The 26,483-nt window shown below is 51.1% G+C and overlaps 2 pseudogenes; both read left to right on the top strand.

Annotated features, from left to right (window-relative positions):
- The first annotated feature begins 6,157 nt into the window (after window positions 1-6,157).
- LOC149985588 (uncharacterized) lies at window positions 6,158-10,308 on the top strand (annotated as a pseudogene).
- A 1,089-nt stretch (window positions 10,309-11,397) lies between these two features.
- Window positions 11,398-15,446, top strand: LOC149985587 (uncharacterized; annotated as a pseudogene).
- Window positions 15,447-26,483: the final 11,037 nt, after the last annotated feature.

Raw genomic sequence — 26,483 nt, 5'->3', positions numbered from 1 at the left:
TAATGCCATTGCCTGCTCTCTGTGTCTTTAAGCACCGCACTTTATCACTCCATCCTTGCTGTGTGTGTGTGAGAGCTTTTCTTTGACATCTGTTGGGAGAAATGACTGATTTACAGTTCATGAGGGTTACCTAGTCACACATATGAAGTTTTGAAGAGATGTGCCTTTTTTAACCCTTCAAAACAGACAGTGTGACCCAATTAAAGGCACTTCCGGTTGGCACAGGAAGCTATAAATAAACTCATATCCTGATTAGGGTATGCTTTTACAGAATCCTGAGTTTTAAGAACGTTAAGAACTGAGTTATTTACGGAGGGTTTAGTGAGTGTGTGTTATTTTAGAAAATCATAGAAAATCACAGAAATCTCGCAGAGCTCCGCAGCACACTTTAAAAAGATTTGTATGAACACCCTGCAACTGGATCTGTAACTGTTGGGAAAAAAACACCTATCTTTGAACATCACCAATTTGTCATTGTACTATTTCTCTTAAATGACGATAGATAAATGGCTGGTTCTTTTTTTATTGACACCGGAGGCTCCTTGACTTTTGAAATATTTTCCGTTTTGGAGATAAGGCCCCGTTGTGATTCGTGATGTTTTGTACAGTTGCTATATGATTGCTTATGCCCTCTTGTGGGATTTTCCAGGACAGCGGAAAAATGACCAAAATTTGATTATTTTATAAAACGGAAACCGAATGTCAGAGAAAGTTCATTTGATGACTTCCCGGTAGGTCCGGCCCTACCGCACGGCCCGATGCCGACCGCGAATTTTACAAACATTTTCGGACGTCTAGTAAGGGACCGTACATTTGCAATATGGACTTTCTCACTAACCATACAGCAAATGTCAAAATGTTCCCTTAAGGTATGGAATAAACATAGTAGAGTGTGTCTCAGTGGTTGTTTATTTCACATTGATCCCATACCATTCAAACACATTAGGTAGCTACACATCATTATATATAGCCTCTAGCGATAATATAGATGTGAGGCTTACACATGCACCACAGGTTCATAATGATGAGCCTTGATAAGGAAATGAGCACACCTAGCTTATAGATGGGGTAGGAGTGTTCTGTGATCACGACCGGGAGCCTTTCGTGTGCCATGAATGAAGGTAACTTCATCGATGCTCAACCACCTATCTTGCTGCATGAGAACATCGGTCAGACCCTGGTCGCTGGTACAGTTAATCAATTCTAGGTACACTCCTATCCCCGAGTCATTCTTATTCCTTATTATATATTCTGCAGTTGTACTGACGATACTTTTGCAAACATGGCCATGGTAGTGTTGGTTCGTGATATAATAGTTGAAGCCGTTGACATTTACCTCCATATTGACTCCAAACAGGCCTCTTACAAGTGCCATGATGGGTATAAATTGGGACTCTTGATCGCACAATCCCTTGTACATTGCATTTATGTCATTGCAGACTCCAAGCGACATGACAGTGGCAGTTTCGAGTCTGAAACTTTTCACTGCTAGGTGTACCATCACGGCCAGAGATTCGGGCTTGCATTGTCAGAAGAGACTGGCCCCGGTGATGTTGGTACGGAGCCACTCTTCGAGTACATGAAGAGGACCCACAGTGCCTCTATGAGTGTACCATGGGTGATGAGACATGTGCTCACGTCCACGCTGCCCTGCGTCTTCATGTACACAGTGGAGGCGATGTTTCCCATGTCTTTTCATTACATTAGCTGAAACAGGTTGATTGGTGTCCAATTCGGGGCTCAATCGTGTCACAGTTAGGAATCTGTGGCCTTAGTGAAAGCCAAGCTTGTCTACATTGTCCACCAGTAGCCCTTTGCATAACTGAAGATAGTTGATGGCATCTTCTCCTTTGGGTACCCCAGGTGCCTCATCTTCACTAGACTGTGAGTGAAGTTCAAGTGAAAGCGAGCCATAGGTCTCAGAGGTCCCAGCTGAGGGATGGTGTTCTTCAAGGTCATCTGAATTGGAATAGGTCTCCTCGTCTGCGTCTTTGATTGCCATGCGTAAACTATCATCGAGTCCTAACAGATCCTTGTTCTCGTTACAACCCCAGAGCGTGTTGCACCACGGGTCAAACTCACTGTCTGGCCCATGAAGGGACTTGGCGATGGGTCTAGCTCAACACCTAGTTAAGCTACCCTTGATGCTACTGTGAAGGCTGTGTGCCAGAGTGCCAAGGTACTCGAAGGGAGGTTCATTCTGTTCAAGGTACGGCCCGTCCCCGTGCTCCTTGACGAACCACCTGTCTCGGCTCTCTAGTGCCCTCTTGACACTGTTCGGAATCAAGTTAAGATTACTGGCGTAGGGCTGCTGCACCAGCAGTTCAGGAACGTATAGCTCTGCGACGCGTAGTACGGTGTCCGTGTCGAGCAGGTCACGGAACACTATCCGTAGAGCCTGTATGATCTCTCTAGTGTCAAGGACTGTGCAATGGTACGAGCCCTCAGTCAGGCGCTCAAGGTTCAGAGATAGACATAGGTGTTTGTCAGCATCCGAGCCGGTTCGGGACAATCGCTTCTTCAACGTGGGTTGCATTTGCAACGTCCCAATGTACACCAGCACGTACCAGGCTGCGAAGTACAACAAACCGGCTGAGGTAACTGTGATGTGGGAGCCTGTGGTGTCATCATCCACGGCTAACTCAAACACGCGTGTCCCGCAAGCTGCGAACGTTAAAGCTATGGTAGAGCTCACAAGTCGGTCAGGCGCACTGTCACCCTCTGCAGCAAAGCAAGGTAGCAAACTGTTGTGCAACAGCTTGATGGTTAGTTTCTTTTCTGATTCGCTTATCAGCCTGAGACCGACTAGAGTGTTGACGGGACCCAAAAGGTGCTTTGTGTAATGATCAGAGCTGACCTTGACACGGCCCCCTGTGCTCATGGGTATGAAACGTTCCAAAACTTCTGGCCTTACGCATCTCCACCCTCTCGCTAGCAGCTCGAGTGTGTAAACGGGGCTGGGTGACACGGGGAGGGCCAGTGCTTTGAAAAGCTGATAACACGCTCTGGTGCTGTTGACAAAGACGGGCCATATCCTAGCTGAGAACCTGAGCGTGTTAGGAGTCCTCAAGGTGAGGTCGTCCAGAGCTGAGGCCGCAACTCTAGGGAAGCACAACACAAGGGCTCGTGCTATCACGTCTACCTCTTGGCCTCTGGCTTCCATATCATCTGGGGCCTTGGTAAGTACGTCCACGGCTGTCGAGATGTTGAAGTCGTCCTCGCTTCTAATCGGGTACACGACAGGCTCTCGCAATGGGGAGAATCTGTCGTTTTGAATAATGAACTGTAACAGCTCGTGGTTGGGATCGGGGCCAGGGTTGTTGTACCTGTGCTCGGGGCTCTTGCCTTTGGCTGTTTCGGATACGACTGGCAGGTGATCATTGGCGAACATCACAACAAGAGCTTCTAGGTCAGACGACGCTGCCTTCACTTTGTAGTCCTGGTACCTTGCTGAGTGTATCACTGTGGACTCTGTCCATGCTTCCACACCTCTGAAGCCTGTGGATGTGATACAGGAGCCAGCACAGTTAAATCACAGCACCAGCCAGTCGCGCTGACGAGACGCCTCCACTGCGGCACACTCCATGAGAAACACACACGATGTCAGGAGTCGACTCTGACATTGGCCACAGGTCACCCTGCCAATGCGACCTTCAGAGCAGCGCATTGCCTGCACAGCGGATCAAGGAGTGTAGCCGCACCATCTCATCTTGTCCAAGATGAACGTTACCATTCTGTCACTGTACGCAATGATGGGGTTGATTGGACATTTTCGACAGTGAGCAAATACCATGGAACCGGTCCTGGTTTTCATGACACTGTTGAAATCATAGAACTCCTGGGCCCATCCTAGCTTCAGCTCGTTGTTGGTCTCAAGTACTTCTTTGCGCTCTTCGATCCAATCTGAACGAAGGATTTCATGAAGCACCGGAGATAGCATGGCATCACAGACAAAGGGCCCGAATAACTCTATGCCTTCGTTCATGTTGCTTTTGTTCAACAGCCACTTGTTTGCCAGATAAAGTAGCCCATCGTCGTTCTTTTGTTCAAGGACTATTCTGTTTAGTTCTGGCAGATCAGACCCGCTTGTCTCAACCGCAATAACGACTGGCTACACTCATCCTTTCCTGATAGCCACGTGCCGTTAGGCGACACGTCCTGTGTATGTATCGCACCTTGTAGGGATATAACCGCACCATTGTATACATATAGTATGGGAGTCTCAGACTTTTCAAATATTGTACATTTGGCCTGAGTTGCCTGGTCGGTAGCTTTGAACACCTCCACGTAAGGTACCATGCACCCGGTCCGAGCTACTTGGAAGGGTACTTCGGGGCTGTTGTGTACGCCGTTGCATCTTATTGACTCTGCTTGACTCCTATAATGACAACAGTGTAGACACAACTCGTAGTCGACATCGTCCTCTTCTCGGTTATCTTCTCCTCTGCTGTAGAGCAGGTAATCACAACCCGAATCCATGCTGTGGGAGCCCTATCCGCGATGCAAGTGCTAGATTAGTACCTACACACGCCGCTTCAACGTTGCCTCGCAGACGGCGGGGGTTGGTCACTGCAAAGCGTTCATCTCAGCGTACCGGCACCGAGACACCGAGTCTCTGAGCTCTGTTTGAACATGAGCAACTCGCAGCTCGAGAGAGCCCTGGTTCCTGGTCATCTTTCTCACTTGGGAGACAAGCATAGACCTCTCGTACAGCAGAGTCTTCACAGAGATCTCCCCAGCCCCGATCAGGACCTCGAGTACCGTGAGGTCACTGCGGATGTCAAAGTGCAGATCGTTCATGCACGAGTCCCAACTCCACGTTGCTGAACTGCTGTCTAAACGGCTGCGGATTTCCTGTATCGAGGCGTCAACGAGCCCTTTACGTTTTTCAAAATCCCTAGGAGCTGACGAGAGGTTGTAATCTATATTTTTGAGCGCCCGGGCGCAAGCTTCTCCCACGGCCCGTGGGGTGATAGAGCCCACCTTGTGTAGCATGCGAGCGAAGTAGAACTTTGCCTCAGACCAAGGCTCCCGTGGCTTACACCAGGCCTGTCCTGAGTCAGGTTGATAAACTCCATCACCGTGATGTCCCTTGATACCTTGGAACACATCTCTCTCCACACCTCTATGTATCTAACGTACAGATTGGTGTAGCGCTGGAGGATCATCCTGAGCGTCTCGCTGTCGGTATAGCACGTGTTGAGGGCTTCGTGTACGGCAACAATGTCACTGTTGCACTTACAATCTTCACGTTCAGGCTCTGCTTTGACAGCATATAGAGCCTGACTCTTTTGCAGCCAGCCGAACCATCTCCTGCACGAGGTTGTTGCGCCCCAGTGCAGCCTGCACCATGTGGTGGAGATGCTCGTCGCTCGAGTCGACTCTAAGCTCGGGATACCTCTCTAGGACCTTCTTGAAACCTATCACAAGCTCAGAAACGGTCTTGGTATAGCTGGCGAGGGTGCGTCTGTAGTTCTCAGCTGCGGCCTTACAGTGGGCTTAGCTTAGCATAGGCTTAGCATCGCATACATCTACGTTTGGAACCGGTCGATCGGTCCCCGTGCCCTCCTCCGGGTGTCTTTTCTCTATCTAGGTCTCCAGAGGTCCACTTTGTAACTTTCCATGACGGACCGTGTATCTGTTCGGCTCCGGGAGAGCCCTCGTCATTGTGGTGGTAATAATAGTAATCGTGGTCGTCCTTGCCCTGGTCAGAGCAGGGTATTGACATCGTCTCTTCACTGTCGCTATTTCCAAAACGTATAACTCTAAGCGGGTTCCTAGGTACATCGTCAAAGGAATATTCCGAACTCATTCTGATGTCATGGAAATAATCATGATTCTTCTCGCTCTCATATTCACATTTCACAGATCCTTCTTACATTGATTCCAACGTGTCTCCCTTTACAGGGTCCAGCGCGCTGGTCGACTGAGCTGAGCCTGGCCTCACAGAGGACATTGCCTCAGTCCTGAAGATATTGTCGTACTTTGAGAAGATATCTTTAACCACCCTGGCCAAGGTGGCTCTCAAGGGGAGAGAATGATCAAAAGTGTCAGCCCTCTTCCAGAGCGAAAGGGTTCCCTTCCCGCTGGCCATTTCATTGACACAAGCCTACCCGGTCGTGCTGAACACAACTGTATCTCTGCTATGAGCCCCAAAATGTGTAATGCGAGATCTCTCCTTCGTATGTGTGATAAGTACATATTCTACATCTACACCTGTCTCAGATGGCGAAAGCTTTGGCTCACGGACGATGAACTATCGAGCCTATTCGGCGCCCACAGTGATGTGTTTGCCCAGTTAGATCCTAAATGGCTATCTAGGTTCATGGTGAGGTGCAGGGTGCAAGAGGTCTCTTGGTTTGTCACCCCTCAGTATATCCAATAACGTGTACAGGGTGCGGACTGGCCAGGGTACGTTCACAACGTTTGACAGCAGAGGTCATGTCGTCCAAATAGAGAATTACACAGGCCTCCGTCTCCCCAGGAAACTGTCCGTTGGCGAGACTGCATTTGCAGTTTTTGAGGAGACCCTATCCGTGTTCTCAGACGTGGCGTTGCGGAGCGCCATCTCTGCCTTCCCTGGTGATCTGTCGACGCTCAGACTCACATGGTACAGTGGCAGGCTTGTGTTCAAACTGGCGGACATGTTACACTGTGAAGGAGCGCGACATTTGAGGTCTGAAGGTGGGAGCGGGCTACATCTACACGACAGACGGTGTATCTCTGTACAGCTTGGTCGTCTCGTGGAAGACCAATATATGTCTGATCTTTGACGAAGACTGTCGAGAGGAGATAGTCCGCACCCTGTGCGCTCTGGCTCTAGGGGACTGCAAGTTGGGTATCCAGTTCAGACTTAAATGTGTTCTGCCCGATCAAGGCAAGTGCTTGGATCTGAGAGACCTGGACCCTCTAGAGTCAGACTCGACACTAGGAGGTATCTGCATCCCCGGGGAGATTAAATTAGAGCCTCTCACAGCTCAACACTCGAGCTCCCTTAGCCACTATAATCACGAGGGCTTAGCATCTCTGAGAGACATGACCAGACTCCCCTCGGGGTTCTCTATTCTCGCGGAGAACCAGGACGTTGTGGTGTTGAGACACATATTGAGAGACGCTGTGGTGATCGTACCCAAGAGTATGGCTAGCATGACAAAGGGAGACCCGGGGACGGTTCAGTTGAGGGCCAGTAACATGTCGGCTCCGAGCGGGTATATAACGGAATGGTTCCCGTGTGATCGCTGTCTGTTCAGAGTTGAGAGGGGTATCCCGGGCGTGCCTCCTGTCGTGATATACTGCAGCCTTTGCCAAGGTGAGGAAGACGGGCACCTAGGGAAAGAGCGTTCCAGAAGCGAGGTACCCACGCTACACGTCATAAGGAACTCAACATATGAAAGGGTCCTACCGAGAGGGTTCAGGTCAAACACTCACATCTTCAATCAATCGGTACGCCTGTTGCCTGGAACAATGGACATCGTCGCACCACTGGTGTCGCCATCATGTACGCGTTCAATGTCTTCAGGCAACTAAGTGTCTCCAAATCAGAGCTCGCTAGCAGCCCCGTTCAGCTTTTGTTCATGTCCAGTCTGAGCCTGAGAGAGGCTCAGACTCTGCTGTTTTCGTACCTGTGTCTGAAGGAATCATTTGTCGCCTCGGAGAAGAGCTGTTTCAGGTTGACGGTGAAATCGCTTTCCATTTTATCAGAACTCAGAAAGATCGTGTCGGCCAACCCAAAAGTTCACTCCGGACTTGTAGACTTGGACCTTTCGGGTGGAGAGGTGGTAATGTGCGAAGAGCTGGAAGATGAGATATTGCGAATCCGAAACGGGTTAGCTGGCAACGATAGCAAGGATGACAGCGACTTGGAAAGCAACGGGGAGGAAAGTGAGCAAAGAGAGGACAGTGAGGACTCTAGCCAGGGAGAAAGTGAAGAAGACAATTGGGAGGACATTCAGGGAGATGACGATGAGGAAAGCAAAGACACAGGTGAGGAGGAAAGTAACTACGCCTGCGAGGAAGAGAGTGAGTGCCGTAGCTCTGATTGCGAATCCGAGGACGACACTGACAACGAAGATCGAGTCATAGCAAACATTTCCACAGTCATCGGCACAGGTCCGAGGACCGGACAGAGAAAGGGACATTTGGTCCTGTTTGGCCGCGGACGAGGTTGCAATTCGAGTTTCAAGTGGATCACCATCGGGATACGGACTCTGGGGCTGGTGAACCTGAGAATATTGAGGGCTTGCGGAGTCTTCAACTCAAAGCACGGATACAGCAGAGCTGTGTTGAAGATGCCGAACACGACCGGAGTTGTACCCCAACCCAGCTGGGCAGGGGAACCTACATTGCTTACCGATGACTTCTGTGTCATTGTCCCGGAGAAGACACGCGGTGCCTTGCAAACTCAGTTGCTCGATGCCAATGACTGCTTCTTTCAACTCAATTACTCTCCCAAAAGCGTCAGGACCAAAGTCGATTCGGGTTCCTTTGCCGATGGGGGTATAGTCGTGGAGATGTCGAAGATTGAGCAGGCCATATGTAGCGAGAACGCGAGAGGCTACGAGGAACGCAAACTCTTTCGTCTCTTCAAGACCTGTCGCAGGAAGGTACAACAGTGCCTGTTCGATGTGGCCGTCGACAACCCCGATATTGGAGACCCTGGATGTAAGCAGCCTCTGTACAAGAGATCTTGGCTTAGGTTGCAAAGGCAGAAGATGGGCTCCTCGGTGGTCCTGTCCACCATTGGAGATGGAGAGTTCTTCCCTTCAATCGAGATAGCGAAAGAAACAGATTTGGAGGAGAGTGATGAAGATATGCTCTCCTACCCCCTGTCGGAATACAATCTCAACCTCACAATCAAGTGTTACCCCAATCACTACTCCATGGTTAGGGCAGACAGGGCTCCAGGTGAATGCGGCTCCGTTTACGAGGCGTGCTTAGACGAGGCAGTGCTACTGGGACACTGCGCCAGGGTCTCTGTCACACGTGGTGCCAAGAGGAACTTTGACGTGAGCGCCTGTCTGTCCTGGTTCTACAGATCCGTTCACCCGTGCGTGCCGGACATGACCGTAGGAGACGTGATGCTCGACAACGAGTTCACCGTGCACGGCAAGGGCGAACTGTCGCTGGTCTATGCTCTCCTGAGCCATTTGGCGGAAAGCTGCAGGGTAAACTGCTTCCCCGTGTGCAAGTTGATCACCCTCACTAGACACAGAGGATCATCGGTGTGGACGAGGGGCACGGACGAGCCGTTCCACTCGCAGAGGCGGGAGGACAAACACCATCGGGTCCTTCTTGTGTGCTCAAGACCATAGGCTAGCGCCTCTGCCGTCGAGGTGTTGCAACCCCTCGCCCATACAGGCCTCCAAACTGTGGGAAGGGTGCGAGCTGTTGCCTCGCGGTGACTAAGAGCAGCTCCTCTTGCGAGCCTACTCCAGTACGCTGGGCCCCGTGTTTGAGTTTGAGAAGGTAGAGCGTTTCCCGAGTAAGGTCAGGACCCGTCTGGGCAATTGGATGTTCATGCGTCTAGCGAGCAGGTCCTACAGTGTCATCCAATACCCTGGCACCACGGTGGTAGACGGCTACACTATAGCGTTCGCGTCCGAGTCCCCGTTGTTTTACCTGAGGGACGAGGGGCCATTGGTGCAGAAGCTGGAGTCTGTGGCAGTGGTCGTAGAGAGCAGCTCTCTGTACAGAAAAAAGTGTTGAAGAAAGAGGACCCCGAGTGGCCAGATCCCGATCCAATAGACTCACGACTCATGTAAAAATAAGAGCTCAGTAATCAACGACATGTTCATGCGCAGTGGAGGCCGGGACCCCTTAGAGGGGTACGAGGCTACCCAGATGTCTTGGAAGAAACTGGTAGCTACTCAGTGGACTTTCCAAAAGGCCCCCGTTGAGGCGTTGCGGGATCAGGACTGGGAGCTGGAATACCCTCTCTCCGAGAACCTGAAGGCGATAGGGGGCCTGGGTTCTCATGTAGCTTCTGGAAAGTGGCTGTGTGACGCTCCTCCTGCCAGTGTTCCGTTGGGGCTCAATAGTTCTCGAGGCACACGGGGGATAGGAAGGCTCCCAGTGCTCGGGCGTGTGGAGATTGACTCGAGGACCGCTCAAATCAGAGACCCGGCTGCGTGGAAAGGCTTCGACGACTTGTGCTCCCAGGTGCTGACGTGCCCTACCGAAAAGGTGTGGACCAGAGGTATTTGTAAGGTGGTGAACAAAGGACTCAATATGTTCAAACGTGACGCTCTGGTGCCCATCACAAACCTAATCATGATACCCTTGCCGTGGTCAAAGAGGGACCCGGGTTAATTTTGCACCAAAGTGTCCAAGTTAAAGTACAGATGGGAGTCTGGGAGATCGGACTTCACTGAGCCACTCGCTCGAGACTCGGCTGGTTGCTTTTGGTACGGCAAGCAGCTGCAAGAATGGAAGAGGTCTCTGATGGGAAACTAATACCTAGGAGAGAGGTTTTGGTACCTGATCGACTACAAGGAGTCCTTTGCTAGACACAAGGAAGGTGAAGTCGTGAGCTGTGATGAGAGTGAACCCGGAGCATGAGCGAAAGGAAGTCCTGCAGCGAATCCAAGGTGTTGAGGGACTCTTCGTGAGAGCACGTGATGACTTCTCTGCCCAGCTTCGCGTACACACCGATTGCTTCTGACAGTGTAAGCGGTTGATTTGGGTTACCGACTATGGTTTCTCCCTTCTCTACGCCTCGGCACGTGAGCCACACTGTATATTCGTTCACCTGTTTGTTACAAGGTTCTTCTGGTGTGGATGACGATCGCTTGGGCTCCTCAAATGACTCTAGGAATTTCTTTCAATTTCCAGTTGCGAGTCAATCTCTCCCAGTAACCTCACTCTGCACGCCAAGTCGTACAGGTTGATCACTGTCATTGTCATTCTCTGCCCTTTCTGATGCTCGACATCAGAGCCTCTAGCGCTCCCGGGGCTACGGCATCTGCGATCTGTCTCTGTCCTTCCCACTCCGCTAGACACACCATGAGTCCTATCCATCTGGGGTCTCGTAAGCACACTGGGTGGTTCAAATCGCTTCTCTTGGAAACAGAGGGCCAAAGTGTGGTTAGTTGCGTAAATGCAGATATTCCAGCGTCGCCGATAAACTTCTCTGGCAAAGCGTAGTGAGCGGCGAACCTGTCATTCCCCGCACAAGGCAAACTGGCCTCTCTTTCTAGGTTGTGTGGTAACTCCCTGAACATGTAAGCTAGGGCGCCCGCTCTCCTCCTACAACCCGTGGTAACGACAATGCAGCGGCGGATCTCCCGAGCTAGTTTAAGCATTTCCTCTCTCCCCTCGCGCACCACAATCGCAATCCTTGGGTTTATAGGATATACATCAGGGGAGACGATGTCGGCTAGGGCAAGCGTTGCCATTACCATGTTAGGAACCATAGACCCAGCGGTGTCCGACTCCCCGTGTACAAACACGGGTCTCAGTCCGCACCCGTAAACAAGCACGGTGTATACATCGTACATCAAGGACAAGAACTTTACTAGCCTGCCGTTGTTGTCCAATTGAGCCCTGCTCCTGTAGTCCTCGTTGTGGACGGGCTCGAAGAACACATGTCCTCCGTCACAAGGGAGCCTGGGGATGAACTCAATTTCGAGACATGAATTGAGTAACATGAAACATGAAACTCCCCTCTCACGCCACTCACAGTTCACCATAATGGGCCCTGGGGTCCTGTTGTCTGTTTCTTCGCCTTGGTCTTCTTTGTGGTCTTGGTCTTCTTTATCATCTACTTTGTCGTCTTCATCGTCTACACTCCCCTCCGATCCGCTGTCAACCTGATCATCAACCCCCTCGGATCCGTTTTCCTCGTCGGAGTCCCCGTCCGAGGACTCTCGGTTGCTGTCGGCGAACTCGGGTTAGTTTTCCTCCTCAGAGTCCCCATCCGATAACTCTCCTTTGCTGTCAGAGAACTGGTTTGTTGCCTCTACCAATTTTACGGATCTCTGAATAGGAGTCTGGAGAGAGCCCAGTTCCTAGCTGGACAGTACCCCGAAGCTGAGCGGGACAGACTCAGGGCTCTGTTGAAAGCCGAAGAGCTGAGAATGAACCTAAGGTCAACAGCGTCCACAGGTACCAACGATAAGCTGCTTTCTTACATGTGCATGGCAATGATAGGCCCAGTCCGTAGATACAACTTGAGGTATAACTGCACGGCAGAGAGAGTCGTGTTATTCAAGCACTTGATAGCATCGGGCTTCCCTATAGAGACTGCCTCCAGTCTGGTGAAGAACATAACAGCATCCAAGAGAGTCTCTATGATCGCTTTGCCCTTGGACAAGGGGGTTGAGCTACAGTTGAAAAAGACAGTCGAACCTACTACCTATAACAGAAAGATAGCTTCTCTCATATGGTTATTCTCCCACATCGCTGCCTACTGTACGCTTCGACAGCTGACTCATGGATACGTACGAATGGAAGACTCACCAAAGGACATTGCCTGTGAAGGAATCTACGTCTTTGACCAAGATTATGTTGGTTTCAGATTGTCCCGAGCGCCTGAGCTCACAGATGCAACAGATTCCTTGTGTCCGGGAGCGGCAGCCTCGGCATACATGACCTTCTCACGAGTTTTGGAACTGCTTGCACTGCGGGATAGCGTTCAGGAGAGACTTCGCCGATAGAGTCATCAGACCCGGCCCGAGCACTCGTACGACGCACTGGTGCAGTTCGGTGACGCTCCCATAACCAGCATTGGGAGCTGGGCACTGGAAAAGCACAACTCGGAACGTGCAAAATACTCTGCTGACAATCACAAAACATTACTCTGTGATTACATGGAAAAAAGACAGAGCCGGCAGGCTGTGCGTCCTAGGCAGCAACGTAAGAGTAATGCTACAATGAAGTGGAAAATACCTGTCTGCATGCAAAACAAGAAGAAGAAGAAGAAAGGGTCTGGTAAATCACTGAGTGAAGGACAACCCCAAGGATCAACTGTACCACTTTGACTCTATGGACACCAGACTCACTTGAACCTGTGTTGTTTATATCCATGGTGGTAATGTTGGCGTTATGTTTCCGTCCCCCTCCGAGCAGCACACAGCCTTCCCTGGTTGGTATTCTTTCGCACCGTAACCCATTTCCACAGGATCCCCTTTATCGGGTATGTAGTACGGACCTCTGAACTCCAACTGAGGATTGTGAAACACGAGCAGCGACGCAACGGGACATGAAGACTCAAATGAGCCAGTCTGATATCGGGTCCGAGTTACCATAGTCTGTATCAAGGAGCAACTGGAACCTGAGCACACGTGTCTGCTGCAGTGTGTTCTGCACACGTACCCCTGACTGTGATCTCTGAAAGAGCATTCGTTCTCAACACAGTAGGAAACCCATTGAGGATCCTCTATGAACTCTATGTGTGAATGGTTCATCCCGGGTCCGCTGCGTAGCGGGCTCCGCTGCTTTCTTTAACTTATTGCTGTTGCTCTTCCTCTGTCTATCCACTTCCCCTAATAGCACCTTGCTCTCCGCTGTCCTTCTTGAGACTATGAACTGTACAATCACCAGTGTTATTATCTTGAATGACATAAGAACAGTGTAGCCTAACCACTCCCATCTCTCCGTATGTTGTGTCCTCCCAGGCTAGCAGAGGGCAGAGCGCCGATCTCATTCTGGTGGACGAAGTGGGCTTTGTTAATTCTAAGGTGCTACTGGCTGTACTGCCGAACATTGCGTTCAGAGGACGAAAGCAAGTGCATATCACAAGTCATGTCAACAACACTCCGTGGCTGACCAAAGTGGCTGATATCCGCCGGGATGACGGGGAGCCTGCATACCACGTAGTGTCGCAGAGCTTCAAGTGTAGGTATCACGAAAGGGAGCCGGGCCCGACCTGCTTCTGCCTCGGAGTCTACTGTCCACAACATATATCCGTAGACAACCATCTGAAGGAGCTGATGAACATGATCACTCCGAAAGTATTCGAGAGCAAAGTCACGGGTAGCAGCAGCACTTCGTCCACTGATACCAAGACTGACAACACCACTCCCTTCGAGCCCTCGGTCATAAACAAGTTCCTGTCAAATAACAGTGTCATCCTGGAATATATGAGTCGTGCGTCTGTGGTCAGAGCGTACCTGTGTCTCGACCCAACATTCGGAGGTGGCTCTAGGTCCTGTGCCGGTGTGTGCTGTGCTGTGGAGTTGGCAAGTGGAAAGCTAGTGGTGAGTTGTCACGTTGTCAAAGACCGACACCAGAAGGTCTCTAAACATGTATCCGTAATCTAATCTTTTGTGTTCCCCGCCACGCCACGATGTGTTCGGAGGAGGGCTCAGGTCTAACAGGTTGCAAATGTAAGCTCTTATGCGGGCCTCGTCCTGGATCGTCAACGTGGTCTCGGCATCGGGTAACGAAGCAGGAGATCAGTTCCAGGGCCTGGCCCCAGGTGCCGCATGTGCATTTGGAGTCTGACAGGTTCACCATCCACCCGGTGACCGCTAGAGATATGATGGTGTGAAGAGATCGTCTTTCCCTTCGGCTCTCCTTGATAACGGCCAAGTACTTAAGGGGTCCGCTGCGAATGGTGTCGGCCGAGGCGAACGCTGCAAGAACCATATCACCGTACCCCTTCCAGTTACATCTCGAGATGCACTCGTGTATGAACTGCTCCGGGACCTGGTTGCCTATCGCAAGTGTTATAGCCCTCGACAACTCGCTCTGCTAAGCGCCCACATCAGACTACTGAAGCTTGTGATGCCCAAAGTAATGTGGAAGGAAGTACCTGTGGTCGTGGTATTTGAACAAAACACCTACGTCAACGCACTGGTCGACGTCAAACATCTAATCGAGAACACGCTAGTACGCTCTGGGTTCAAGGTCCTGTTCTACAGCAAGTGGTCACATATCAACAAGTACATGCTAGGGAAGCATGTCGGTGCCAAGACCAAACTCGCCATGGTTCTCAGTACGGTATTTGCCATCAATAGAGAAACTCTCTATTACTGTGACACAGTAATGTCCCTGGGATGGGCGGTGTTATCCGAGGCCACCAAAAACACTCGGATGATCGAGTCAACCATAGGAACTTCCAAGGGTGCTGGCTCCAGCAACAAGATGGGCTCCAACATGGACGTGTTCATGTACAGGTGCTCGCAAAAGGGAGTCAATGTGGCCACAGATATTAAGGCGAGTGTATTCGAGACACGAGACATCATAGCCCTACCTGGGGATAGGCTCACTGACAAGGCTCACACTGAGCAAGGGAAAATGCTACTGGGAAAATTGAGTGAAGAAATGTCCATATCACTGAGTCCGCGAAAGGTAGCACCGTGATTACAGGTGGCAAAAAGTCTGTACAGGGAGAGTACACCAGAGACGATATGCTCTCAGCGTTCTTACTTCTGTGCCACACCAGAGACGAGATATACAGCGGTGAAACGTCTATCAGCCTCAGTGGGGAGGTATATTACAAGTAGCATGTATCTATCTATGTTTAACCTTGTTGCAAAGTGATTCAATAAACAATGCACATGTGTACAACTTATATGGAGACTCTGTTTATTATTTTCAATCTGAGGTTACAGTAAAAGCAAGGCCTCTGAGTATAATATATAATCAGAGGGTTGGCAAATTCAATGGTGTTATTCATCTTCAAAGACTTATCCCATCCCAAAGTTTCATCCCTTCTATGCTTCATCTCCTTGTCCGAGGGCCTTCCCTGCACGACCTTGGTGCCTCATGAGGGCTAGATATTCAGTGTTGGCCAATGTCGGATACTTTCTTGATTCTTTTTCACTTGAAACTAGTGACATTGTACTACAAGGCCACGTATAGTAGCACTGTGTAACCTTGTTACAAAGTGATTCAATAACCAATGGACATGTCCCACAAATTATATGAAGACTCTTTTTATTATTCTCAAGCTGAGGTTACAGTAAGAGCAAGGCATAGACAGGTACACATAGATTTTCTATTATACAACAAGTCTGATTATAATGTTGTTAATAAGAGAAAACAATCGGCTTGTGTAAACGGTTAATTCACTACTCCCGTTAAACAACAGTACCCATTGCACTAGGCTACTACAAACTAAGTTCTTTGGTGTGTTGTGCTATGAGGTACATGGCTGCGGTTCAACTCCTCTTGAAGCCTCATCTCCATGATGTATGCCGCGAGATTATCGTTCACCTCAAACTCCTGTGCGTGCAGTCTATCCTGGTCCCCGTATTCATACCCACTAGCACCGTCTCTGTCCAAGTGGCAGTTGTATGGGTCGCGTCTGAGTGGACTGTGATGTCTAGTGTCCCCTACTCCAGGCATGACATTTATGATATTGACTGAGTCAGCATACTTAATGAGAATCTTCCTGATTTGTCAGTTGTCTGTGCTTTGTAGCAAACCCAACACCAACATGTTCAGTTTCCCTGATGGCATGAGCAGAAACTCCTCAAAATGGAGTATATTTTCCGCATATTTTGAATAGGTTACCGTGAGGCCCTAATCCAACTAGCTGCATACAATGTGAATGATGTCCATCGTGCCGAGGAAGACCACCAGCCTACGCCACTGTTGGACTAGGCATAGGAGAGGACAAATACACTACGGGGCATGATAAAGACTTGACATTTATCACAACTCCTGCCATCATCAAAGTCCTACTCCATGTGTTGTACAACAACCCTGTTGATAACAAAGCACACGCGGCAGTAAATATATTACGATTCCAGTCTTTATTCTGCACACACACACACAGGTACACACATTATTGTACACATAACACATTGTCTGTCAAATTAAACAAGTTGTCCTCAAGTGGAGCCAAAGACGTGGCTACTGAAATGTTGTACCTCGTCTAATTCTACCAATTGCTCCAAAATCAACCTTAACCTGGGTGACAGTGTTTCTATTTCCATTGTAGTAATTGTCCTGGTAGTATTCAACCTCATAGCACTCTGATTCATCACCAGCATCTGTGTTCGTGCCCTCAACCTGCTCGTAGTCATGCTGTACGAGGTTCACGTGTTCCTTGTCAACCTGAGTAGCACTGTGCTGGGGCTGACGCCCCTTACGACTTCTGTGGATACTGGGCCGTATGCTACGGTCAGACAGTTTCACGTTCCCTAGCAAACTGTACATGTCGTCTAGTCTGCCATGACTCTGGTATCCCGTTCTGGGACCCTTTGATTCCACCGTCATAGCGCTGGGTTCATCCTTGCCCCCAGGAGCAGTGTTCCGGTAGTATTGCAGCTTACGGTTTCGGTAGATCTTTGGGGGTCTGGTCCGATCGGACTGTTTGACGTTCCCTATCACATTGTACACTTCGTCTAGGCTCTCCTGACCCAGTGTTACAGCCTGTGCACCTTCGGATGTGGCCATGTCGCCACTGATCTTTGCTCCAGAAGACATCTCGTCCAGCTCCATCTTTCTGATCATTTCGTAGTCGTCGCCGCTGTCATCCCATTGTTGTACAAGCTCTGATATACTATTGTACCGTACGTCTCCGTCGTCCAGGGTGGCCATGATGTACGCGCTGTGGTCTTCGTTTGGAAGAATGTTGTAGCGAACACTCTTACCTTGGTGCCGCAGCAGCACCGCAAACTTGTATTTTTCCATATTGTCAGGCCTTATGAAAATGTAATAACCGTCAGGTTTGTCACACATTTCCGCGAGGGCTTCATTCATATTCTGCTTACTGACAAACCTCTGTGAGAGTATCTGTGCAGCCCAGGCGTTAGTGTCGTAGAAAATCGGTTCAAATATGACACTTGCAAGAAGTTGTGAAATCAATATAGGCTTTTAATACAACGTAAAGCAAGCCGGAGTGGTCCGCGGAACACACCCCGCTTCCCAGAGCCCCGGCTCCTGTATTTATACACATATAGCATATGGGTCCAACCCATATGCAGATAAGCATACTTCCCCTAATTCTTTTGCCTACCATTATCTTTTTAGTTCAGGCTTCCTGCTTGTTCACGCCCAATAACGCCCATATCTGCTTTTCGTCAGATTATAATGGTGGCAAGACCCTCGCTTTGTCCTAAAAATAATGTACATTCCTCTATTTTATAGGCTTGCTTTGTCCCTGCACTTATGCGTTCTTTTGTATGTGTGTTATCTAGGATCAGCAGACTATGTGTCTCCTCTATCTTGTGTGTCCAGTTGTCCTAGGAACCTATGTGTCGCCTTCTCTTCGTGTGGTCTGTTTAATACTCTCATGGCCTTACTCTGGCCTCCTGTCCTATACAATAGACAATGAATTTGACCAGAATGGCAAATGCACTCTAAGTGTATCTTTCTCTTGTGTTACAGTATTATGTTCCTCCCTATCTGTACATCTTTCTCCCACATTTGCCAGGTCTTTCTTTCCAGCATCGTAGCCAGGTATCTTTCTCCTGATGCCTCCCCTGACCCGGTTGCGAAACATTATCGTACTTGGAACCTTTTGGGCTGCACCTCTGTGGCGTTAGGCTTTGTGTCCAACTGTGCTTTGTGTCCCAGTTGCTCCTTGTTCATGGCATAGCCAGAAAGAGAGCCAATCGAATGACCATCCTTGTAACCCAGTTCCTTCTGAGGTTCATCAACGACGCAACCTCCGAACAGTCCTGCTGCACCAACCACTCAGCACCCAAGCGCAACACTCTCTCCCTCAGTTCGTTGCAAGTGGACGTGTCCGTCATGAATCTGAAATAGGCAGTGTAGAGAGGCTGCAGCTCCAGGAGTAACTCCCAGCCACTCCTCATCTATTTTGCGTCAATTGTCTTCTCTTCCACCCACAGTTACTGTATTGAAAGGTTCTGTTCACCGTCCCTGTTAATTGGGAGAGGGTACTTTGCGTACATGTTGTAGAAGTTACCCTTGCTTATGCGGGCTGCCTCTCCGCATATTTTGAATAGGTTACCGTGAGCCAACCCCGAAGCCCTCATCGCTTGCCCACAGAGCTCTGGGTTGGTTGTCCACAGGGACAATGCCACTCGAAAGTTCTGCAGTCTGAGACTGCGGAACTTAATGTCTTCAGAGAGTCTATCCACGTAGACCAGTCTGCCATCGGTCGTCAACCAGAACGATTTGATCTCCTGCTGGGAGGTGAGCTTTTCACAACACACCTGGCTACACAGCTCGGGGTCTTCGTCTGTCATCAGCGTACGGTTAACCCAGAGCAGTTCTCTATCAGTTAACGGTTCCGTTCTGGTCCACAGGCGCCGTGTGGTGTGGCAGGGCGAACCCGAGAAAAGCCAACAGTATCTGAAGTTGATTTTCATCGGTAATACAAACTCTATCACGGTCCATTTCGAGGGATTCGATTGCTCCTTACCCGTGTGACACATGGACATGCTGTCCGTGATGCATTCACTGGGGCACAGTATGACACTCTCCGATTCACCTGAGCTCCAGCTAAGCTCTGGGTGTAACACATCAACAGGGTTGCGATCGCGCCACCAAGCGCTGTCCTCAAACCCGGACGAGACATCGTGGTTACTCATCAAGTTGGTGAGAGACCCCATCGACATCGCTAGGTCTGCTCCTGTTGGGGTTGCTGTCGACTGCGTGAGGGTCAGGCTCTCCAAGGACGACAGCAACAGAGAAAGGAAGCGGAAGAATAACGATAGAATGACAGAGTACAATCGACTGATAAAAGACCGCTTTGCACAAGCGGCGCTAATAAAGGAGCTCGGAGTGGAGCGTGCCAAAGCTAGGATGTACGAGTTACAGCTTTACGACGCGTCTGTAAACGAGAAGTCAAGCTCCGTAATGTACCGATTTGAAAGTCTGATAGATAGGGTGTTCGAATATTTCCAAGTCAAAGGCATGAGAATGGAACCGTTTCAGATAGAGCTCTTCAGGGGAGTGGTTTTGGGTGTTACCATTAGCCAGTTTGGTGACTCTCTCTTCAAGTATAAACACGCTCTCCTTGAGAAGCTTGGCCTAGCCCCTTTGGGCTCTGAGAACTATGATCACATCAACCCTGCCCTAGGCCACCTTTACCAGGTGGAGAGAGAGTTCTCTCGCTACGCCAACCCTTACACCCTTTGCCTAGCCCCGAGACAGTGTGGAAAAAGTTTGATGATGAGGCTGTTCTCATACACCTCGATATCAACGTCATGGTTCAGGTACAAAATAAACACATGTGCACCACCTTGAGAGTTGGGGTGGAGAGCGCCATGGAAGAACTCCAGCTCCTGCCTTCTTTCCGACACACTGAGAAACCCGTGAACATCTGTGGTAACAGAGAGAATAGGATCTACAGATTTGACCCCGGTTACAAGGGATCGTCCTTTGCTCACTTCTTGTCGTCCAGTAACGACGTGAGTATAACTGTGGATAGCTCTCAACGGACAAAGGGTATCTACCATATCATTTCCCACTCTGTCCTTTCCTACTCTGTCCTTTCCTCCTCTGTCCTTTCCTACTCTGTTCTGTCCTACTCTGTTCTGTCCTTCTCTCTGTTCTGTCCCGATACGCTAAGTTTGATGTGATGCCTGACTAGTCACGATCCCACACAGTCTAGCCATGTAAGTATAACAAGGCCCCAACTGGCACACCAAGTGCTCCTCTTGCAAACTCGGTAAAGGGAGCGGCCGACTGAGGACGTTGTCCCATAGAGAATAGGTTGTCCTTCACAAGAAGGACAATCGGCAAGCATATGAGAGGACATCGTGGCGAGGATAGGAATCGACACAGGTAGGTAATGGCCAACGGATGAAACGTCAACGCGTAGGCAAGACCCTGGGTGGCCCGGCTTCGTGTAGGAGAAGCTCCAGCCCAGAACTAATGAAACGTCCAACTTGAAAAGTTCCAACCGCAAAGCCTAGAACTAATGAAACGTCCAACCTGAAAAGTCCAACCTAGGGAATCATCCAGCATATGAGAGGACATCACTCCGAAGAGTGGAATCAACCAAGGTAGGTGATGACCGATCAATGAAACCTCAACCGAAAAAGAAACAAGAAAGCAGCCAACCTTAGCAAACACTGATTGTCGAACCATCGTGAGGCACAGACCTCGAGTAGGAGAAGCTCCTCGAACAAGGGGATGAAGCATAAGAAGGGGCTAAACCCTTGGACTGAGGGGCAGGCCGACACTGCACAAGTCAGCACAAGAGAAGAGGATGTCAGCACAAGAGAAGAGAATATCAGCACAAAACAAGAGGAGATCGAGCAGAGGACATGGGTAGGTAACGGACAACGGCTCACCCCTCGGACTGAGGGGCAGGCCGACACTGCACAAGGACACGGGTAGGTAACGGACAACGGCTCACCCCTCGGACTGAGGGGCAGGCTGACATTGCACAAGTCAGCACAAGAGAAGAGGAGATCGCGCAGAGGACACGGGTAGGTAACGGACAACGGCTCACCCCTCGGACTAAGGGGCAGGCCGACACTACACACGTCAGCACAAGAGAAGAGAATGGCAGCACAAGAGAAAAGGAGATCGTGCAGAGGACACAGGTAGGCGTTGGACAACGGCTCACCCCTCGGACTGAGGGGCAGGCCGACACTGCACAAGTCAGCACAAGAGAAGAAAATGTCAGCACAAGAGAATAGAATATCAGCACAAGACAAGAGGAGATCGCGCAGAGGACACGGGTAGATACCGGACAACGGCTCATCCCTCGGACTGAGGGGCAGGCTGACATTGAACAAGTCAACACAAGAGAAGAGGAGATCGCGCAGAGGACACGGGTAGGTAACGGACAACGGCTCACCCCTCGGACTGAGGGGCAGGCCGACACTGCACAAGTCAGCACAAGAGAAGAGAATGTCAGCACAAGAGAAGAGGAGATTGCGCAGAGGACACGGGTAGGTAACGGACAACGGCTCACCCCTCGGATTGAGGGGCAGGCTGACATTGCACAAGTCAGCACAAGAGAAGAGTAGATTGCGCAGAGGACACAGGTAGGTAACGGACAACGGCTCACCCCTCGGACTGAGGGGCAGGCTGACACTGCACAAGTCAGCACAAGAGAAGAGAATGTCAGCACAAGAGAAGAGGAGACTTCGCAGAGGACACGGGTAGGTAACGGACAACGGCTCACCCCTCGGACTGAGGGGCAGGCCGACACTGCACAAGTCAGCACAAGAGAAGGGAATGTCAGCACAAGACAAGAGGAGATCGCGCAGAGGACATAGGTAGGTAACGGACAACGGCTCACCCCTCGGATTGAGGGGCAGGCTGACATTGCACAAGTCAGCACAAGAGAAGAGGAGATCGCGCAGAGGACACAGGTAGGTAACGGACAACGGCTCACCCCTCGGACTGAGGGGCAGGCAGACACTGCACAAGTCAGCACAAGAGAAGAGGAGATCGCGCAGAGGACACAGGTAGGTGACGGACAACGGCTCACCCCTCGGACTTAGGGGCAGGCCGACACCGCACAAATCAGCACAAGAGAATGTCAGCACAAGACAAGAGGAGATCGCGCAGAGGACACAGGTAGGTGACGGACAACGGCTCACCCCTCGGACTTAGGGGCGGGCCGACACCGCACAAATCAGCACAAGAGAAGAGAATGTCAGCACAAGACAAGAGGAGATCGCGTAGAGGACACAGGTAGGTGACGGACAACGGCTCACCCCTCGGACTGAGGGGCAGGCCGACACCGCACAAATCAGCACAAGAGAAGAGAATGTCAGCACAAGAGAAGAGGAGATCGCTCAGAGGACACGGGTATGTAACGGACAACGGCTCACCCCTCAGACTGAGGGGCAGGCTGACACTGCACAAGTCAGCACAAGAGAAGAGAATGTCAGCACAAGAGAAGAGGAGATCGCGCAGAGGACACAGGTAGGTAACGGACAACTGCTCACCCCTCGGACTGAGGGGCAGGCAGACACTGCACAAGTCAGCACAAGAGAAGAGAATGTCAGCACAAGAGAAGAGAATGTCAGCAAAAGACAAGAGGAGATCGTGCAGAGGACACAGGTAGGCGTTGGACAACGGCTCACCCCTCGGACTGAGGGGCAGGCCGACACTGCACAAGTCAGCACAAGAGAAGAAAATGTCAGCACAAGAGAATAGAATATCAGCACAAGACAAGAGGAGATCGCGCAGAGGACACGGGTAGATACCGGACAACGGCTCATCCCTCGGACTGAGGGGCAGGCTGACATTGAACAAGTCAACACAAGAGAAGAGGAGATCGCGCAGAGGACACGGGTAGGTAACGGACAACGGCTCACCCCTCGGACTGAGGGGCAGGCCGACACTGCACAAGTCAGCACAAGAGAAGAGAATGTCAGCACAAGAGAAGAGGAGATTGCGCAGAGGACACGGGTAGGTAACGGACAACGGCTCACCCCTCGGATTGAGGGGCAGGCTGACATTGCACAAGTCAGCACAAGAGAAGAGTAGATTGCGCAGAGGACACGGGTAGGTAACGGACAACGGCTCACCCCTCGGACTGAGGGGCAGGCCGACACTGCACAAGTCAGCACAAGAGAAGGGAATGTCAGCACAAGACAAGAGGAGATCGCGCAGAGGACATAGGTAGGTAACGGACAACGGCTCACCCCTCGGATTGAGGGGCAGGCTGACATTGCACAAGTCAGCACAAGAGAAGAGGAGATCGCGCAGAGGACACAGGTAGGTAACGGACAACGGCTCACCCCTCGGACTGAGGGGCAGGCAGACACTGCACAAGTCAGCACAAGAGAAGAGGAGATTGCGCAGAGGACACAGGTAGGTGACGGACAACGGCTCACCCCTCGGACTTAGGGGCAGGCCGACACCGCACAAATCAGCACAAGAGAATGTCAGCACAAGACAAGAGGAGATCGCGCAGAGGACACAGGTAGGTGACGGACAACGGCTCACCCCTCGGACTTAGGGGCGGGCCGACACCGCACAAATCAGCACAAGAGAAGAGAATGTCAGCACAAGACAAGAGGAGATCGCGTAGAGGACACAGGTAGGTGACGGACAACGGCTCACCCCTCGGACTGAGGGGCAGGCCGACACCGCACAAATCAGCACAAGAGAAGAGAATGTCAGCACAAGAGAAGAGGAGATCGCTCAGAGGACACGGGTATGTAACGGACAACGGCTCACCCCTCAGACTGAGGGGCAGGCTGACACTGCACAAGTCAGCACAAGAGAAGAGAATGTCAGCACAAGAGAAGAGGAGATCGCGCAGAGGACACTGGGAGGTAACGGACAACGGCTCACCCCTTGGACTGAGGGGCAGGCCGACACTGCACAAGTCAGCACAAGAGAAGAGAATGTCAACACAAGAGAAGAGAATATCAGCACAAGACAAGAGGAGATCGCGAAGAGGAAACAGGTAGGTAACGGAAAACGGCTCACACCTCGGACTGAGGGCCAGGCTGACATTGCACAAGTCAGCACAAGAGAAGAGGAGATCGCGCAGAGGACACTGGTAGGTAACGGACAACGGCTCACCCCTCGGACTGAGGGGCAGGCCGACACTGCACAAGTCAGCACAAGAGAAGAGAATGTCAGCACAAGAGAAGAGGAGATTGCGCAGAGGACACGGGTAGGTAACGGACAACGGCTCACCCCTCGGACTTAGGGGCAGGCTGACATTGCACAAGTCAGCACAAGAGAAGAGGAGATCGCGCAGAGGACACAGGTAGGTGACGGACAACGGCTCACCCCTCGGACTTAGGGGCAGGCCGACACCGCACAAATCAGCACAAGAGAAGAGAATGTCAGCACAATACAAGAGGAGATCGCGCAGAGGACACAGGTAGGTAACGGACAACGGCTCACCCCTCGGACTGAGGGGCAGGCTGACATTGCACAAGTCAGCACAAGAGAAGAGGAGATCGCGCAGAGGACACTGGTAGGTAACGGACAACGGCTCACCCCTCGGACTGAGGGGCAGGCAGACACTGCACAAGTCAGCACAAGAGAAGAGAATGTCAGCACAAGAGAAGAGAATATCAGCACAAGACAAGAGGAGATCTCGCAGAGGACACAGGTAGGTAACGGACAACTGCTCACCCCTCGGACTTAGGGGCAGACTGACATTGCACAAGTCAGCACAAGACAAGAGGAGATCTCGCAGAGGACACAGGTAGGTAACGGACAACTGCTCACCCCTCGGACTTAGGGGCAGACTGACATTGCACAAGTCAGCACAAGAGAAGAGGAGATCGCGCAGAGGACACAGGTAGGTGACGGACAACGGCTCACCCCTCGGACTTAGGGGCGGGCCGACACCGCACAAATCAGCACAAGAGAAGAGAATGTCAGCAAAAGACAAGAGGAGATCGCGCAGAGGACACAGGTAGGTAACGGACAATGGCTCACCCCTCGGACTGAGGGGCAGGCCGACATTGCACAAGTCAGCACAAAAGAAGAGGAGATCGCGCAGAGGACACAGGTAGGTGACGGACAACGGCTCACCCCTCGGACTTAGGGGCAGGCCGACACCGCACAAATCAGCACAAGAGAAGAGAATGTCAGCACAAGAGAAGAGGAGATCTCTCAGAGGACACGGGTATGTAACGGACAACGGCTCACACCTCAGAATGAGGGGCAGGCCTACACTGCACAAGTCAGCACAAGAGAAGAGAATGTCAGCACAAGAGAAGAGAATATCAGCACAAGACAAGAGGAGATCGCGCAGAGGAAACAGGTAGGTAACAGACAACGGCTCACCCCTCGGACTGAGGGGCAGGCTGACATTGCACAAGTCAGCACAAGAGAAGAGGAGATCGCGCAGAGGACACTGGTAGGTAACGGACAACGGCTCACCCCTCGGACTTAGGGGCAGACTGACATTGCACAAGTCAGCACAAGAGAAGAGGAGATCGCGCAGAGGACACGGGTTGGTAACGGACAACGGCTCACCCCTCGGAATGAGGGGCAGGCTGACACTGCACAAGTCAGCACAAGAGAAGAGGAGATCGCGCAGAGGACACAGGTAGGTGACGGACAACAGCTCACCCCTCGGACTTAGGGGCAGGCCGACACTGCACAAGTCAGCACAAGAGAAGAGAATGTCAGCACAAGAGAAGAGAATATCAGCACAAGACAAGAGGAGATCTCGCAGAGGACACAGGTAGGTAACGGACAACGGCTCACCCCTCGGACTTAGGGGCAGGCTGACATTGCACAAGTCAGCACAAGAGAAGAGGAGATCGCGCAGAGGACACGGGTAGGTAACGGACAACGGCTCACCCCTCGGACTGAGGGGCAGGCTGACATTGCACAAGTCAGCACAAGAGAAGAGGAGATAGCGCAGAGGACACAGGTAGGTGACGGACAACGGCTAAACCCTCGGACTTAGGGGCAGGCCGACACCGCACAAATCAGCACAAGAGAAGAGAATGTCAGCACAAGACAAGAGGAGATCGCGCAGAGGACACAGGTAGGTAACGGACAACGGCTCACCCCTCGGAATTGAGGGGCAGGCCGACACTGCACAAGTCAGCACAAGAGAAGAGAATGTCAGCACAAGAGAAGAGAATATCAGCACAAGACAAGAGGAGATCTCGCAGAGGACACAGGTAGGTAACGGACAACGGCTCACCCCTCGGACTTAGGGGCAG

Source organism: Oncorhynchus mykiss, chromosome 1 (assembly GCF_057628025.1).
Source record: "Oncorhynchus mykiss isolate SJ-2025 chromosome 1, ASM5762802v1, whole genome shotgun sequence".
In the NCBI taxonomy this organism is placed as follows: domain Eukaryota; kingdom Metazoa; phylum Chordata; class Actinopteri; order Salmoniformes; family Salmonidae; genus Oncorhynchus; species Oncorhynchus mykiss.
Note: the sequence above shows the minus strand (reverse complement) of the source record. Positions and strands in the feature narration are given on the sequence as shown.